At 43.7% G+C, this 19,565-nt stretch overlaps 1 long non-coding RNA gene across 2 annotated transcripts in view; it reads right to left on the bottom strand.

Annotated features, from left to right (window-relative positions):
• The window catches only part of LOC140723160 (uncharacterized), a 33,978-nt gene extending 20,328 nt beyond the window's left edge, over nt 1-13,650 (bottom strand). For both annotated transcript variants that reach the window (XR_012097824.1, XR_012097825.1), the window contains exon 1: nt 13,533-13,650. This is a non-coding gene — a long non-coding RNA (uncharacterized lncRNA). The remainder of the gene's footprint in view (nt 1-13,532) is intronic.
• Between the last annotated feature and the right edge of the window lie 5,915 nt (nt 13,651-19,565).

Raw genomic sequence — 19,565 nt, 5'->3', positions numbered from 1 at the left:
CACATCTGCAGCAGGATGCCTCCCTTCCCACCCCCTTAACTTTCTCTCTCATTAGCAGCATAGTTCACAGGGGGTTAACTCTGGACCCCATCGCCATCTGGTTTTCTCATCACACATAACAAAGGCATTTGACAAAGTTCTGCATGGGAAACTAGTCCAAAAGGGAATTGTCCATAGAATTGAGCATGAAGCAAGTGGAGAAGCCGGAGAGAGCTTGCAGATGGTTGTCTCTCCGAATGTAGGTATGAGACTCGCGAGGAGCTGCAGCGACAGCAGCTGGTATTGATATTAATAATTTAGATGAAAATTTGACAAACTGGAGCAGCAAACATGTGGATTACACTGTGTTGGGGATGTAGTAGGCAGTGAGAAAGAATACCAAAGGTGCATTGTGCTCTGGGAAGTATGGTTACAAACTAGCAGAGGGAATTTAATGAAAACAACAGCGAGCTGTTGCAATTTGGCGCGATAAACCAGGGTATGACTGATACAGTGAATGGCAATGTTCTGTGATGTGTGAAAAGACAAAGATCCACAATTCCCTGAAAATGACACCATAGTTATCAAGAAGCTACAAATGCAAGGCGCACTCAAAAGATAAGGTACCGAAAATAAACGAAAGGGGAAATAACAGACTTCACATCAGGTGCTGTGAGTTTCATTATGACAAAGATTAACACTGCAGTAAATGTGTAACTGTGGAACAAATATTGTAATGGCTGATCTGCCTTGCGTGTTGTTTCATTCAATTAACCCGGTGGTAGATTTAGCCAACAACAACCGAGTCCTGGATGACTCATTGCGATAACAGGTGCAAAACGGTACTTTGCAATGAAAGGAAAGGTTAGAGTAACCATTACTTATATACATCATTGTGCTGGCAGTATACAGGATAGACAAAAGTTGAACAAGATGGTTGATAAATATAATTGAGCCGGTGGGATACAGACTGGAGAAAGGTTGTAAAAGATAGTTGATATATATCATTGAGGTGATGGGATACAGACTGGACAGAGGTTGAACAAGATGGTTGATACATATCATTGAAGTGGTGAGATACAGGCTGGACAGAGAACGAGCATGCTAGTTTATATATATAGTTGAGGTGGAGGAATACAGGCTGGACAGAGGCTGAATAAGTTGATTGATATATATCATTGAGGTGGAAGGATACAGACTGAACAAAGGTTAAACAAGATCGTTGGAATATATTATTTATGTGACGGGATTCAAGCTGGAAAGATTTTAAACAAAATCAGCATGGAGAAGCTGTTGGAACCAGATGGGAGAAGGGATCAATGACAATCACAGATGGTTATCCAGTAATACGGAGAAACTAAATTAATAATACCTAATATTGCGTGAAACTATTCTAAAATGACAGAGATAGAACGAACAATAGGAACTTTGGCATGTGACCTTTGTCCCTCACCAAATGTCATCAGTGTACCGTAGAGTGTACCCTAACGGAATACCATAAACGTTCGTACAGCTCCTGCTTTACCCGTAAGTGCAAGGAACTGCAGAGAGCTGTGGACCGCTGAGGACATCACAGAAAGCAACCTGCCCACTGTGGACTTTGCCTGCTCTCTCTGTTGCATCAGTAAAGCAGGCGACATAACTTCAAAATCCCGGACATTCTCACTTTTCAACTGCGGCGAAGATTTAAAAAATGGACGGCACCACCATCACCATCATGGACTGCCAACACTGATGCCTTGTGCAGGAAGGCACAGAGTCGACTGTACTTCCTTAGAAGGTTGGCGTCATTCAATGTCTGTAGTGAGATGCTGAAGATGTTCTATAGGTCAGTTGTGGAGAGCGCCCTCTTCTTTGTGGTGGCGTGTTGGGGAGGAAGCATTAAGAAGAGGGACGCCTCACGTCTTAATAAGCTGGTCAGGAAGGCGGGCTCTGTCGTGGGCAAAGTACTGGAGAGTTTAACATCGGTAGCTGAGCGAAGGGCGCTGAGTAGGCTACGGTCAATTATGGAAAACCCTGAACATCCTCTACATAGCACCATCCAGAGACAGAGAAGCAGTTTCAGCGACAGGTTACTATCGATGCAATGCTCCTCAGACAGGATGAAGAGGTCAATACTCCCCAATGCCATTAGGCTTTACAATTCCACCGCCAGGACTTAAGAACTTTTTAAAAGCTATTATTAATGCTTTTTGAGATAGTGATTTAGATGCATATGATATTTTTTTACTGAGTTAAGTATTGTATGTAATTAGTTTTGCTACAACAAGTGTATGGGACATTGGAAAAATAGTTGAATTTCCCCATGGGGATGAATAAAGTATCTATCTATCTATCTATCTATCTATCTATCACGCTCAAGATCGGATTCCATTTTGCTGTTATAAACAAATTGAATGGTCCCTGACGTTATCAGATGGACTTCAACCTCACAATGTAACTTGTTATGACCTTGCACCGTATGTCTTCCTGCTCTTTCGTTTCTCTGTAACGGTAATGTTTTATTACACTCTGTTATTGTTTTGCTTTATAGCACAACAATGTTCTGTTGTGTTCTATTGATCTGTATGGATGGTATGCTAAACAGGATTTTCATTGCACCTCAGTACATGAGAATAATAAGCAGGTTTCCCATTTGAATTGTGTGGAGATATTGGACAGGTTGGGCCGAAAATTTAAAAAAAAGCTTAAGGCGCAAAGAGACTTGGCAGTGTTTGTACAAGTTCCTTAAAGGTTAATACACAGGTTTTGTTGGTGGTGGAGAAGACAAATGCGATCTTTGCATTCATTTCAAAAGAACTGTAATATAAAAGAAAGGATGTATTGTTGAGAATTTATAACGTCCTGATGAGGCAACACTTAAGTATTCTTAGCAGGCCTGGGCCCCTAACTTATAAAAGGATGCATTAAGAATGGAAAGGGTTAAATGGCGGTTCAGGAAAATGATTCCAGTTTTAATCCCAAAGAGCGTGTTCCCGTGATGTACTATTCTATGTTATGTTCTATCTCCAACGACCATAAAGATATAGGAGCAGAATTAGGCCATTTGGCCCATCGAGTCTATTCATCAACTTCATCATGACTGATCCAAATTTCCTCTCATTCCCAGTCTCCTGTCTTTTCACCATATCATTTCATGTCTTGACCAATCAGGAATTTATCAATCTCTGTCTTAAATATACACAACCATTTGGCCACCACAGCTGTCTGTGGCTAAAGAAAACCTTCCACAGATTCAACATTCCATGGCAAATAAATTCCGTCAAACCCTGTTCTAATAGGGCGCCCCTCTATTCTGTGGTAGGGTCAGCTTCTTGTAGACTATCCCACCAGAGGAAACACCATCTCCACAACAACCCTATCATTGTTTTTTCACCATTCGATAGGTTTCAATAAGGTCACCCCTCATTCTTCTCAATTCTAGTGAATACGGGCCCAGAGCCATTAAGCGCGGTTCATATGACAAACCATTCAATCGTAGAATTATTTCCGTGAACAGCCCTTGAACTCTATACAGTTACAGCACATTCCGCTGGAAGTTAAGAGGCCCATACCTGCTCAAAACACTCCAAGTCCGGCCTCACCAGTGCTTTAAAATGTTTCGACATTACATACTTGATTTTATATTCTACTCCTCTTGAGATGAATGCTAAAATTGCATTTGCTTTCCTCACCTCAGACTCAAACTGCAAATTAATCTTTAGGGAATCATGCGCAAGGATTCCCAACTTGCATCTTAGTTTTCTATTGTATTTAGAAAATAATTAAGACTTTCATTTCGTCTACCGAAGTGCATGGCCATACATTTCACGACACTGTATTCCACTTCTTTGCCGGTTTCCTAATTTGTCTATGTCCTTCTGTAGCCTTTCTAATTTCTCAAAACCCTCATGCCCCTCCACCTATCTTCATACTATCTGCAAACATTGCAAGTAAGCCATCAATTCCATTGTCCAAATCATTAACATATGATGTAAAAGAATCAGTCCCAACACAGATCCCTGTGGAATATCACTAGTCACTGGGAGCAATCCATAAAATGTTTATTTTATTTCCAGGCTTTGCCCCTTTCCAATCAACAACTATTTTATCGTTGTCAGAATCTTGCTTGTAATACCATGATCTCGTCGCTGGTTAAGCAACCTTATGTGTGTCAGCGTAACAAAGACCTGCTGAAAATCCAATTACACAGCATCAACCGATTCTCCTTTGTCTATCATGCTTGTATTTTCTTCAAAGAACACCATCAGATTTGTCAGAGAAAACTGCAGCCTATTTTATGGCGGGTCTCCAAGTTCCCTGAGATGACATCCTTAATAATCGACTCCTATATCTTCCTAAACACTGAAGTCTGACAAACTAGCATATGGGTTGAATTCTGCTCCATTCCTTTCTTGAAGAATGAAGTGACATTTGCAATTTTCCATTCTTCCGGAACCATCTGAGAAGATAGTGATTCTTGAAAGAACATTACTAATGTCTCGCGATCTCTTCAGCCACCGCTTTTAGAATTCTGGGGTACTTGCCATCTAGTCCAGGTGACATATCTAACTTCAGACCTATCAGTTTCCTAAGAAATCTCTCTCTCTAGATATGGTAACCACACACTTAATGCCCCCTGACACACGGAACTTCCAATATACTGCTATTGTCTTCCTTCATGATGAGAGTTGTAAAATATATATTCAGTTCGACCGCCATTACTGCCCCCCGGCTTTCCTTCCTCTCCAGTATCGTTTTCCAGCGTTCTGATATCCAGTCGTGCCTCACTTTTATACTTTAGGTATCTGAAGAAACAACTAGTAACATCTTTAACATTATTGGTTCATTTTCTTTGGTATTTCAGCTTTACCTTCTAATGAAGTTTTGTTGTCTTCTGTTTGACTTTACAACCTTACCAATCCTCTAACCTTCATTAATTGCTGCTCTGTTACTCTCCCTGCGAGTGATATTTTCCAATCAATTCTGGCCAATTCTCCTCTTATGCCTCTGTCATTCACCTTACACCTTTGTAATACGTCTGTCTTTAGCATCTATTTGACTCCCCACTAGCTGACCGCAAGGGACAGTGAAAGGGACTTTCCAAACATGGATTCAATACTAAACCCCGGTCTATGTTTACTGCTGCAAACACAGAATAGTCCATTAACTCACAGCCTCTCACTGTGGTGGAAGGAATAACAACTCATTCTCTTCTTTGCTTCAAGGGAACTCCAGAACCAAACATCTGAGCACAGAACACAGACACTAACTCATCACTTCATACACCCGGGAAGCTTGATCGACGGGTCCATCATATATGGGTCAAAACCTGTGTGAGAGCCCAGGACCCAACCTCACGGGCTCTGAATTCACCCCGAGATTCGGACATCTTCCCTACGTCTCACACAAAATTTCCCGCAACCCATGAACATCTGGCCGAAACATCTGCTTCATTGCGGAAGGAGGAACGGCCAGTCCCATCTGTAGAAGCAATAAGCTCGGATGAACCCGAAGCACTTTTTTCAGGCATCCGTTAGTCTCATGAGGCCATGGATTTGCGCCTCGGAAGGTTTCCAGGCCGCAGGCCTGGGCAAAGATTTATGGGAGACCGGCAGTTGCTCAAGCTGTAAGCCTTTCCCTCTCCACGCCACGGATGTTGCCCAACGGAAGGGCAATAGGACCCAGACAGCTTGGCACCCGATGTTGTCGCAGAGCAATGTGTTGTTTAGTGTCTCAAGGACACAACAGGCTGCCTAGGCTAAGGCTCGAACCAGTGACCTTCAGATCATTAGACCGATGCCTTATCCATTAGACCACGCGCCAACTACCCCAACCCCACTCAAGCACTGTAAGTACTATATTCCTGGCCTCCTCACCTCAGGATTATAACCCATGGCCCAGGACTTGTTACTGCCGGTAATGTGCTGCAGTGTCTCAGCTATTCACAGTGCAAAAACTAGCACTCCAGAACCAACCTATCATGGAATAGTAGCCAGAGGAAGCTTTGTCTGGACGAGGATCGGGTTTGAATCCGAGCCTTGGGTCACACCGTGGACGCGGTTACATTTCAGCTGGACTCCGTAGGTAAACTGAGCATACTTGTTGATTATTTTATTGTTGAGTGTGAACTAGACCAGGTTAGTTAGCCGCCACATTTCCTGTAGTGGACCAGAAACAATGTGTTTAAACATTAAATAGTTAATGTAGTCCTGGAAGCAGAGTAGAGCAGATTTGTCTGTTCTATTGATACACAAATATTGACTGGTTGCAAGATGCAATCCCAACATTCATTACTCATCTCTTCATTCCAACACAGGCGTCATATATTCCACACAATAAATGCTCAAAGCATCCTGGAATCCACATTGGTTCCTAAGGCCACTCTGTCTCCACAGTGACTACAGTTGGATAAAATCTTCAACCCTTCTTGAACTTCTGGTGGTCTGTTACCCTGGTGACTGAGGAAGAGGCCCAGCAGAAGTAAAGGAAAAAGGAAGCAACCTCACATGCTGTGAGTTTCTTTATGACCACAATGAAAACTGAACACTCAGCAATGTTTTACTGTTCAAACTGAAATACCAGTAAATCTGCTGTCAGCTCCTTCTCCACAGCACTTTCAGCAGTGCTGAAGCTGGTCATTCAATGCGTTCAGTCTGCTTCAAAAGTCGGTTATCTGTTATTTACAAAGTACATGACGCAATGCGTTGTGGTGATATTCATAAACTTTCCTTCTTTGCTTAGTTAAGCGATTAAAAATGTTTAAACAAATATTTGTAGCTTCGATAAACGTAGAAGTACAGCTGACAATACAGGCAAGTTTCTGACCCTACTACTGGATAGAATTATGGAGGAGAAGATTTGTGGATACAACTCAGTGGTTTGAGAGGTTTTGTTCTCTGTTCCAAGACACCTCTCCTGATTAAAACATCTTTACCCGTCCACTCTATGGAGTAACCAATATTTGCTACGTTTCAATGAGTTTCCCCCTCCCAGCGTGTTCCATCAGCCCTTTGAGAACAGGCCCAGGGACAGTAAATGCTCCACATACATTAAGCTTTTCATTCCAGAAATCATTATTATAAACAACTACTGTAATGAGCACATTTCCACGAGTAACAAACTATTTGGTAGCAGTATATTTATTTGAGAAAACCTGTTGTTTCCTTACAGCCCCATTAACAGGACAAACGAACTTCTGCAGATCAGCCTGCTCATGTGTGCATGGAGCCAACAGAAACGGGGGAGATCTTTAATGATTTCTCTGGATCTGCATGTACTTGAGAGACAGATATAGAGACGAAAGAAATGAGGAAAAGTTAGTCAAGTTATGGATTGTATCCAGTTTACAGAACAGGTGCTTGCTCTGTTGAGCTGAATTGGATGGATAAATCTCAGGACTTGACAACATATTCCCTGGAAGCATTTGGGACTCTAGTGTTGAAACTGCGTGAATGCTACCAGAGACATATAAAATGATCATAGTTACAGATGATGTGCCAGCCGACCAGAGGAGAGCAATAATTTTCTCATTTGTGTTGGGAAGATTCGGTACATATGAAGGGAAACTGACATCAGGCCTGGGTAAGTTATTGGAAGGGATCACAATGAATGGGATATGAAAGATAGAAAGGGATAGTCAACCTGGCAGGCCCTATCTAATCTGATTATGGACGTTTTTGTGGAAATTATCAAGAAGCTTGATGAAGTGAATGTGGGGGTCTTTGCCTATACTGACGTTAACAAGGAGTTTGATAACATTCTGCATGGGAGGCTGGTCCACAACGGTGAGGTGCGTAGAATTCAGGATGAATCACGGGAAGAAGCCAGAGAATGCTTGCAGATTATTGTCCATCTGGGCTGAATAGAGATATGTTACCTGCGGGGTGTTGCAGGGAAAGGGACAGGTTCCTTGGTATTGATATTAATGCTTTAGATGAAAGAGGAAATGCGCCAAACTCGACGAGCAAATCTGTGGATTATACCGAGATGGGGATGTAGGAGACAGTGAGAAACGCTACCGAAGTTGCTCAGTGCTCCGGACCAGCTGGGAAGTTGGGTCAAATCTAGCAGAGGGCATTTAATGAGGATAACAGTGGGCTGTTGCAATTTGGCAGAGGAAACCAGGACATGACTTGCACAGTGAATGGGAAAGGTCTGCGCGGTGTGACAAAATAAATTGACATGTGAATACTGATCCAGAATCCCCTGAAAGTGGCACTAGAGTTCGATGGCGTTTTAAAGAGAGCTCCGGGAATATTAGCCTTAATAAATCAGGGCATGGTCAGGGAAATTGGGTTGTTAAAGCTACAGTTGTAGAAGACACAGTGAATCCAGATTTGCAGAATTGTGTGGAGTTCTCATCAGCTACTTGACCGAAAGATCTGAATAATCGTGTAAGAATCCAAAGGAAATTACACGGATGTTGCTGGTATTTAAGGAAATGATGGCAGGGGTAGGATGAACAAATTTGAACTTGAGTAACTGGTGCATAGGAAAGTCAGCGGAGATCCCAGCTGGGGTTCCTACACTTTTTAATATCATGCACTCCTCCGATTAACCGAGGGGTGTATTGAAACATCTCCCAGCAGAGGTGGTAGCTGCAGGTTGAATTGCAGCATTTAAGAGCCGTTGTTTATATATACAGTACCTGGATGAAAGAGTTATGGAAGAGAATAGTCTGGGTGCAGGTGGATGGGGCCAATCAAGTAATGGTACGGATTAGATGGATTGAAAGGCCTGCTTCCGTGCTATAGGAGAATGAATCTAAACTGAGCGTTCCATGCAAGTCCATTTCCCAGAAGAATTAAAACATTTCAGAGTAATGTCTTAAGAAGCCACAAATGAAAAAAAAACTAAAAAGTTGAAGAACGGAAAATAAACGAAAAGGGAAATATCAAACTCAAATCACAGCTGTGAGCTTCATTGTGACAAGGATCAGCACTACAGCCAATTTATAACTGTGAGACAAAAATTATAATGGCTAATTTAGCCCTGCTTCGAGCTGCATGCAATTAACCTTCTGGTAGTTCAAGAGAGAGAAATAAACAAAACAAAACAGAAAATTCTAGGAAGACTCCGTGAGGGAAAAGGAGGAAGAAAGTAATTCACAGCGAAAACAAAATTAGAATGAATATTGCATATATATATCAGTGAGTTCATGGGATACGACTGGGCACAGGGTGAACATGATTGTTGTTATATAGCACTGAGGGATAGGATACAGGTTGGGCAGAGTTTGAACAGGATTGTCGATATATATTCTCAAGGTGGGGGATACAGGCTGGACAGAGGTTGAACAAGATGGTTGATATATATCATTGAGGTGGTTCGATACAGACTGGACAGAGGTTGAACAAAGTGGTTGATATATATCAGTGAGGTGGTGGGATACAGGCTGGATATAGGGTGAATAGATGTTGAAGGAGGAATGGGTAGAAAAATGGTAGCTGGAGTTTAATGCGGACTGGTGTGAGGTGTCGCACTTCAGAAGGTCAAACCAAGGTAGAACATACAAGGTAAATGGTAGGACACTGAGGAGTGCAGAAGAATAGAGGGATCTGGGAGTACAGATACATAATTCCCTAAAAGTGGTGTCACAAGTAGATAGGGTTGTAAAGACAGCTTTTGGTACATTGGCCTTTATAAATCAAAGTATAGAGTATAAGAGTTGGAATGTAGTGGTGAGGTTGTATAAGACATTCGTGAGACAGAATTTGGAGCATTGCGTGCAGTTTTGGTCACCTAATTACAGGAAGGATATTAATAAGTTTGAAACAGTGCAGAGCGCGTTTACAAGGATGTTGCCAGGACTTGAGAAACTGAGTTATAGAAAAAGGTTGAATAAGTTAGGACTTTATTCCCTGGAGCTTAGGAGAATGAGGGGTGATTTGATAGAGGTGTATGAAATTATGACCGGTACAGATAGAATGAATGCAAGCAGTCTTTTTCCATTGAGGCCAGGGGAGAAAAAGACCCGAGGTCATGGGTTAAGGGTGAAGGGGGAAAAGTTTAAAGGGAACATTAAGGGGGGCTTCTTCACGCAGAGAGTGGTGGGAGTGTGGAATGAGCTGCCAGATGAAGTGGTGAATGGGGTCTCACTTTTGACATTTAAGAAAAACTTGGACAGGTATATGGATGAGAGGGGTTTGGAAGGGTATGGCCCAGGTGCAGGTCAGTGGGACTAGGCAGGAAAATGGTTCGGCACAGCCAAGAAGGGCCAAAAGGCCTGTTTCTGTACCGTAATTTTCTATGGTTCTATGGTTCTTTGGAATGCATTTAGGTATTTGCCCCTTAGTTTTGGTAAGGTCATGAATTTAGGGTGACAAGTGAAATATTTAAGAGGAATCAGAGCGGGAACTATTTCACTCAGAGGGAGGGGCGAATGTGGAAGCAGCTCCCAGCGGAACTGGTAGATGCGGGTTCAATTGCAGTGTCTAAGAGAAGTTTGCGTGGGTACATCGTTGAGAGAAGTATTGAGGCTGTGGTTTGCGTGCAGGTGGATGAGTCCAGGCAGAGAATGTGACGGACTAGATGGGATGAGAGGACTGTTTCTGCGCTGTAGGGGAATAAATCTTAACTGAGCATTCTACGTAAGTCCATTTCCCAGAAAACACAAATCATTCCAAGCTAATGTTTTAAAAAGCTACAAAATCAAGAAACATTTTTAAGCTAATGAACCTAAAAAAGAAATAACAAACAACATCACATGCTGTGAGCTTCATTGTGACAAATGTTAATACTGCAGCCATTTTGTAACGGTGAAACTAAAAACTGTAATGGCTGCTTTCACCCTTTAAGACCATAGATATAGGAGCAGAATTAGGCCATTTGGGCCATTGAGTCTGCTCCGGCATTTTATCGTAACGTTTTTCCTCGGCTCCAATCTTCTGCCTTTCCCCAAACTTCTGCCTTCCTCCCGATACCTCCACCCTAAATCTACATACAAACGGCCTCCGCAGCTGCCTGCGGCAAAGAAATCCACAGATTCACCACTCTGATTAAAGAGATTCCGGCTCATCACCGTTCTAAAGGGGCGCCCCTCCTTTCTGAAGCTGTGACCTCTGGTCTTAGACTCTTCCACCAGAGGAAGCACCCTTTCCACATCCACTCTATCAAGGCTTTTCACCATTTGATATGATCCATTAGGGCACCCCTCGGTCTTCTGAATTCCAGTGATTAATTGACCCAGAGTCATCAGACGCTCTTTATCGGACAAGCCGCTGAAGCCTGGAACCATTTTCGTGAACCTCCTTTGAACCATCGCCTGTTTCAGCACATCCAATCAAAGATAAGCCGTTCAGAACTGTTCTCAGCATTCCATGTGAGTCCTCACCGGTGTTTTATGAAATCTCAACTTTACATTCTTGCTTTTATATTCTAGTCCTCTTGAAATGAATGTTAACATTGCATTTGCCTTCCTCACCACTGAACCAATCTGCAAATTAACCTTTTATGGAATCCTGTGCAATACCTACCAAGTTCCTTCGCAGCTCAGTTGTTTGTGTTTTCTCTCCATTTAAAAGCAAGTAAACCACTTCATTTCTTCAACCGAAGTAAGTGACCAAACCCTTCTCGACACTCTATTGCATTTGCCAGATCTTTGCGCTTCCTCCTAAACTGTCCTAAGTCCTTCTCCAAAATATTATGTGCCCCTTCACCTCTCTTCATATACTCTGCAAACATTTCAACAACCATCAATTTCATTATCCAAATCATTGACATATAAGGTAAAAAGAATCGGTCCCGTCACAGATCCCTGTGGAACACCGCTAGTCACCGGCAGCCGAACAGTAATGGCTCGCTTTATTCCCACTCCTTCTCTCCTGTTTAACAACGACTGCTCCATACATGCTAGAATCTTTCTTGCCACACCCTAGGATCGTAGCTTGTAACTCTTACCTCACCAGATGTTGCATACAATTCAACCTCTGGTAGTTCTAACTAACAAAAAGAATTGCTGGAAAAACTCTGTGAGATAAAAGGTGCAATATAACATTTCACAATTTAGACAAAGGTTAGAGGAAACATTGCTGATGTACTGTACATCATTGAGGTGGGTACACACGGGCTGGAGAGAGGTTGCACAAGATGTGAGTGAATGAGGAGATGGAACCATGTGGGTGAGGGATCAAGGACAGTCACTGGTGGTCATTCAGCAATACTCGGGCACTGAATAATATAACCATATAACCATATAACAATCACAGCACGGAAACAGGCCATTCCGGCCCTCCTAGTCCGTGCCGAACTCTTAATCTCACCTAGTCCCACCTACCCGTACTCAGCCCATAACCCTCCACTCCTTTCCTGTCCATATACCTATCCAATTTTACCTTAAATGACACAACTGAACTGGCCTCTACTACTTCTACAGGAAGCTCATTCCACACAGCTATCACTCTCTGAGTAAAGAAATACCTCCTCGTGTTTCCAGCTATCACTCTCTGAGTAAAGAAATACTCAGATAATTCTCAAATACTCAAATAATACCATAGAAAAAGATCCTAAAATGACAAACCTAGATCAAGCAACAATAACTTTGGCCTGGGCACATTGCCCCTCCCCAAACCTTATCAAAGCGCCATAGAAAGTATCCCATCCGGATACATAACGCCTTCATAAGGCTACCGCTCTACCCTTGACTGCAAGGAACTGCAGAAAACTGTGGGCACAGCTGAGGACATGACAGAAACCCGACTCCCCTCCCTGGACTGTGACTGCATTTCCCATTGCATCAGTAAAGCAGGCAGCATCAAAGATCCTCATAACCCTCGCTATTCTCTCTTCTCAGCCGGGTCGATGGTTTAAAATAACATTGAAAACACATAGCACCAGGTTCCAGGAAACCTTCCAGGCTGCTGTTGTAAGCACATTGAATGTTCCCCGGTGATAAGTTGGACTCTTGATCTCACAGTCTAACTCGATGTACACTGTACAATTTTGAGAAGGCCAGGTACCTGGAAAAGGCTTATTTGTCGCATTTAATGGGCTAATAAAACCGGAAACATTGGCTGCGCTTCGGCAAGTCGGAATAGTGGCATGGATTCAACAAAAATAAACACAACGATGGCCACCCAGAACAAGAGGCCGTGAGAGATCTGGATCTCACTGCCTTGTCTGAACGGGTGAAAGATGGATCTACTCAGACAGATGGAGCAGTGTCCCGAAGGTGCGATTACTTGGTTTAACCTTCTCTGTCTGCAAGAACACAACAGGTGGAAGGGCCGCTTCCCGTGCTCTGGAATGATGTAAAACAATTGTAGACACTGGCTATCGATCCAGGTGAAGCTTGGACCCGATGCGGGGCTGGGTGAGGAAGGTAAAGTTCTCGGGATAAACCTCAATGGATGAGTGCAGTCTCGGTGTCACCACCCCATCACGCTCCGAGCACCAGAGCAAGAGGGGCTGAGCGGAGACTCATCTCAGTTGGTATGTTATGAAGGTCCCACAACACAGACCGACCCCGGCAGGTTCTGTCCAGCAAACGCAGAGAGGCCGCCAGATCGGGGAAGTTAACTGGATGCATTACCTTACATCAGACGTCCACACTCGGGACGAGCCTCAGTACTCACCGATGAGAACTTGTTTTCACGTCCGGACAGTGAACCCTCCCCCAGATTCCCGACTCTGGGGGTGATGGTCGTCTCCTAATCCGGATCCTACAGACGATCCGCCGCCGCCGCCGACCCGCTTCAACACAGATCTGAAGGGAAGTCAGGACTGTAATTTATGTCATCAGAGCTGGGGGCGGAACCTCGGAAACAAGGCAGATCTGCGGTAAAATGGGAGCGGGAAAGGGGCTCACGTGACTTACACATACATGTACGTCCATGAAAGTTTGCATGATTTTCCAATTTTCGCCGTCAGCTGAGATTCTAACAATAAAACTTTCTTAAAAATATGCGAATATATCACCGACATTGCAGCTATGTTTAGATTGTGACGAGATCTGAAAGATTATTCTAAAGTGGACTGTTCCTTTAAACGAGAGAGGGGCGAGCGAACAGCTTGTGTGCTAAATGAGCAGCAGGGAGACAGAAAGTTTGTGAGTTGCCTTGGAAACTGAAAGGCGGAGCTATGTGATGGACAGCTCGTGTTCAGCTCTTGGAGATATATACAAGGTCGTTGACTTTTTAATGAGACACACACCAGAGACGCACAAGACACACCACAGGAGACACACGACCCCAGAGGCAACGAGGACACTGGTGAGCTTTGTGTGCCCACGACAAGGGCGGGGTTTTTGCTCACAGTGTGGACAGAGGGGTGACGGGTTGGGAGCTATCAGTGTGTTTAACCCTGGTCTGGGGTTGATAAATTCACCACAGAAGACGGCATCCCCTTCTTGTCGTCACAGTCGGTGACTGTGAGCTTCGGGAGCAGGAGGAGGACGTGAGGATCGACATCGGCATTGGAAGACAAACCAACATTCTAACTCTCTCTCTCCAACTCTACTCAAACCAAATTCCAGAACTGAACTGAGTACTTACAATCCCACCGTGAGACTCACCTGAGCTGGGGAAGCTTGGGAACTGGTGTGTGTGTGTGTGTGTGTGTGTGTGTGTGTGTGTGTGTGTGTGTGTGTGTGTGTGTGTGTGTGTGTGTGTGTGTGTGTGTGTGTGTGTGTGTGTGTGTGTGTGTGTGTGTGTGTGTGTGTGTGTGTGTGTGTGTACGTATGTAAATATATATATACACAGCCCTATACTCCGCTAACCTATTTAATTATATCGTTTTATATTACTTCATTCACGTAGTTACTAATAAAATAGAGTTTATAACGAATGACTCAGACTCCAGGTTTGTCAATTTCTGCTGTTCTTTTTAACCCGTTACGAGGTACGTAACAAAATTCGGGCATCTGTCCGGTAAATTGGGCGCTCGTCCTGGAAATTAACAAAAAATTAGTGGGAGCCATTCTAAAATTTGTTGGGTGCTTGATTGACTAGTTGATTTAATTGGGGAAATTCCCTTTCTGTTTGTGTCAGTGGATTATCAGCAGAAATGGAGTTTGAGGTTAATAGGTTTTGTGGCAGAACCAACCCCTGAGGCGTTGGATTATACTAAGAGGGATGTACTGTTGGGAATTGCTCGTCAGTTAAAGGTTAATGTGACCACTCGCATGAAGAAGGCTCAGATACAGCTGTTAATAGCCCAGCGTATTGTAGCCAAGGGGAAATTTAAAGAGGAGGTGTTGGGAAAGTTTGCTGAAAGTAAAATACTTACTGAGGCTGAGGTTCACCTTCAGTTAGCAAAACTGAAGTATGAGTATGAGTTGAATTTAATTGTCATCATTGGCATCACACACACAGTACTGTACTGGTTAATGTTTATTGGTCAATGAGTATGAGAATAGGACACTTCCTGCTCGGGTGGTGGGAACAACCAACCAGAGTATTCAGAGCGAAAGTGGTCAGGTCCTCCAGGAGAATTAATCTGCCGAGCTGTAGGAACGTGACAGTGGGAACGTTGTACAAGATTAGTTTTTGTAATAAGGGCACACTTCTCTGAAAGCAATGGCACTACATTCCAAGCACACAGAGCAGCCAGAGCACAGCTCCTCCCAGTGTTTGCACAGGCCAGTACAGGACTAGAATACAACGACAGTGATTGATCAGAATATAACACTGATGACACAGAGCTGGATAATCCCAGTTTTGTGCTGTACTTCTGATATATGAACCCCACCAGCTCTGTACTGTTGGGGCGGAAAAATGGATGAACCCAGACCCCAATAAACGCAACACTGCTCTGTGAAGTCTCATATTTTCAGCACAAATCATTTGCTGTAGAGATAAAGACATGAACATTTCAGTGTGAATTCACTGCCGCCCATGCCCAGCCCGCTGAGTACACAAACGACCTGCAACGCTGCAAGAACACAGACCTGTGCAAACCAGCTCTGGACTGCGTGGACACTGACCAGTGTAGATCCAGCACGGAACCGCAGGGAGTTGGATAATCAGAAAGCAAACTCTGCTGCAGCTCAGCGTGTTGAGGAAGAGGAGGGTGTAACTATCAAATAAACATACGTGCCTGTACAAGAACATTCAGCAGCTGATTGCGTGGACAATGAACTTTACAACATCCAGATTTTCAAAGCCAGGACACAGACCTGTACAACTCGGAACACTGTGAAGTGACCACGATGAACTTGGCACACCCAGCACTGTATTCCACCCTGTGCAACACTGACACTGGAATTCACGGACACCATCAATCACCTCCCTCCCTCTGGGCAGCTTTCGAGAGTTGATAAGGGGGGACCTTGAGATGCTATGCGCTTCAATTTCCAAATGATTTTGAAATGCTAGCAGAAGAGAAATAAATAAATGTAGCCAGCTTATGAAATTATAAGAACACCAGAGTAGTTTGCAGTTCGGCTATAATTACCCAAATATTGACTGGAATTGTTAGTGTAGAGACAACGAGGAGCAGTATTTGTTGGCAGTGTCCTGGAAAGGTTTTCCAGCATTTATAACACGTCATATTTCAGTTTGTGCAGATTTATGATGTCATCTAAAACTCAGATTAACATCTACGGGTGTGTACTGGAGAACATCGGACAGACTGCATCATGATCTGGTACGGAAACACAAGTCTCTTACACCGGCTGAACTGCCCGCTCCGTTTTACCATGGTGATACCCATGTCCCTTTCTCGTCCTAGTAGGATAAAACCCTAAAGAGCAGCCAGTGTTACACACGCCATGGTCGAACTTATCTTTCACAGCCCCACAACCTCCATGTTGAAAATTGACACATTTAATCTTGAGGTCAGTCCGAGGGCGATCGTTAGCTCGTTTCTCTTCCAACAGAGTCCGTTTCACTGGACGAGTCTATGTTTCTGTTTCAGACCTTGGAACAACACCTGTCACGTGACGTACACTGACAAAAACGGGTCGTACATTACCAAATGCCCATGGCCGATCCAGGGAATGGAATAAATTGGAGACATTAGTTTCATGCTGTAATGGCAGGTGAACCACGTCTGACAATGCGCGAGTGCTCTTCGAAGTTGAACTGAAATTGTCGAACGAAGCCGTGCCATAAAAGCAGACGAAATACTGGCAAATGGTCATCGACGGGAAAGCAGAGGTCACTTTTAAGGTCATTAAATTCCATGGATGAGTAGGGTTGGGATATTGACAAAGAATGACGGGGTTCTTGTTTGCTGATGTAGAGAAAGGCAAGGACATGGGATTTCAAACATGAATGAGGGTAGGGAACATGTAGAGTAATGTGCATTTCAACACATTCCGAAGACCTGCCCTCACGAACCGAAATGGTCATGATGCAGTGACGTATAATTATGGTCTAATTAGAGTATCATAAAGTTTGGATGTGATTGCAGTGAAACCGCTGCAGAAGGGTTTCACCAGGAAGTTGCCGAACATGAAACATTTCAGATATCAGAGGAGAATCTAACGTTCAATTCTTGAAACGGAGGAGGAAGAGGTGTTTCATAAGGAAGTTTCAGAAATATTAGAGACATGCTGGTGTTCAGTAGTGGTAACTACTTCTCCATATCAGCTGCATCTAATATGAAGGCATAGGTTTATCGGATCTGTAAGTTTTGGCATTCGTTAACGGAAGGTGTTGAGTGTCTTCAGATGTAGGCATTTGACGCAGAGATTTAGTTACCACTCTGGGACCCATGCTACTGGTGAAGCTCATTCCACTGACCTTCGATCCATGTTCCCCGCCTGCGGCGTTCTCCACTGGCATCGCGAGCCAGAGCGAAGAGGACACCTGATCATACAGCTGACCGGCTGGCAAGGATCGGGAATGAACTGCGACGTCTTTTGTTTTTACACCGGCCGAACTGCCCTCTCGCTGCTTCCATGGCGATGCCCTGTCCCTTTCTCGCATCTGATTGAGCCATGCTGAGTAGGAATATCCATCCCTAAGTAATACTCTCCATTCCTGAGTAAGAATCTTCATCCTTGAGTAAGAACATTCATCTCTGAGTAATTATCAACTCTCTCTCTCTCTCTCTCTCTCTCTCTCTCTCTCTCTCTCTCTCTCTCTCTCTCTCTCTCTCTCTCTCTCTCTGTATCTATCTATCTATATACACACACACACATACATACTTATAACATATACATAGACGCGCGCGCACACACACACACACACATTAGATTTTAGATCAGGTCTTTCTGGTCTGCATAACTCTGTCTGTCTGTCTGTCTATCTATCTATCCGTCTGTCTGGCTGCCTGTCCTCTGCTGTCTGTTTTTGTCTGTTTGTCCCTCTAACTATATGCTGCTGTGTCAGATATTGCGAATTTGATCGAGTGGAATTCACAAGGTGATTATCAATTAGAAGCACGTGTGGAGTTTGGGAAATTATTTTTTTCTCAATCTTACTGAACCGATCTACCAAGGCAGACTGACTGTCCTGATCCATTAGCCAGCGGGTCGGTGACTAGCAATCTCTCACTTGGTGCCCCAGATTTAACAACATTGATGATATATTATTGGAGGGACCTCGAGTGCAAAAGGTAAGTGAAGGTTCACATGATCTGGCTGTGAAAATGAAGCACTGCGAGCGGATAATCAACTATAATGAAAATTCAAATGTTCAGCCGTAATCTGGCGTCTGGACAGACAGAGTAACAACGCACAGAGAAAGATTCAAGAGAGGATGCAGATTAACATCAAGTACCCTTCAGAGCTCCAGCGTCATTTTTCCAACATAACAAAGACTGCCAGCCAAGTCTCGACACTACATTCCACCGGAGAATGGATAGATTCCACGGTTCCTTCAAGAATCAGACTGCAATTGTCCCCTGTCACCTTCGCTCATGGAAAGTCTGTACTTAAAGTTCGCCTACTGAGTACTGAGTGCTCACTTGTTCTCCCCATCCATAGCTCTCATCCGCATGATCATATAGTTCCTCATCTCCCCATCTCCCCATCTCCCCATCTCCCCATCTCTACATCCGGCAGAGTAGCGACACGTCCCTGCCCATACCAGACGTGATGCAGCCTGTCAGAATGCTCTCCAGAAGTTGTTTGAGTCTATTCGTTAATCTCCTAATGAAGTACTGGATAGCCGCTGTCTTGCCTTCTTTATAACTGCATCGATATGTCAGGAGCAGGTTAAGTCCTCAGAGATCTTAACACACAGGGACCTGAAACGGCTCACTCTCTCCACTTCTGATCCCTCTATGAGGATTGGTATCTCTCTCCTTCCTGAAGTACACAATAAGCTCTTTCGTCTTACTGACGTTCAGTGCAAGGTTTTTGCTGCGACACCACTCAACTACTTGACATACCTCTCCCCTGTTCGCCCTCTCGTCTCCATCTGAGATTCGACCAACAATGTTTGCATTATCAGTAAATTTATAGGTGGTATTTGATGTGTACATTTGTTGACTCGATATGCACACGGATGTAAGGAAGATCGAGTGACATTGACAGGGTAGGAAGGAGGGATTAGAGTTTGAGTGCATTTGATTTGCTTTTTAGCTGGAATGAAAATACATTGTGGGCCGAACGGCCTTTTCACGGGCTGTATATTTCTAGGTTCTATGCACGATGATATCTGTAATTTTCTTCTAGATTTTCTTTCCATATGGAAAAAAACACGCGTTTGTAGCTCTGG

This window comes from Hemitrygon akajei, unplaced genomic scaffold, assembly GCF_048418815.1.
Source record: "Hemitrygon akajei unplaced genomic scaffold, sHemAka1.3 Scf000102, whole genome shotgun sequence".
Taxonomy (NCBI): domain Eukaryota; kingdom Metazoa; phylum Chordata; class Chondrichthyes; order Myliobatiformes; family Dasyatidae; genus Hemitrygon; species Hemitrygon akajei.
Note: the sequence above shows the minus strand (reverse complement) of the source record. Positions and strands in the feature narration are given on the sequence as shown.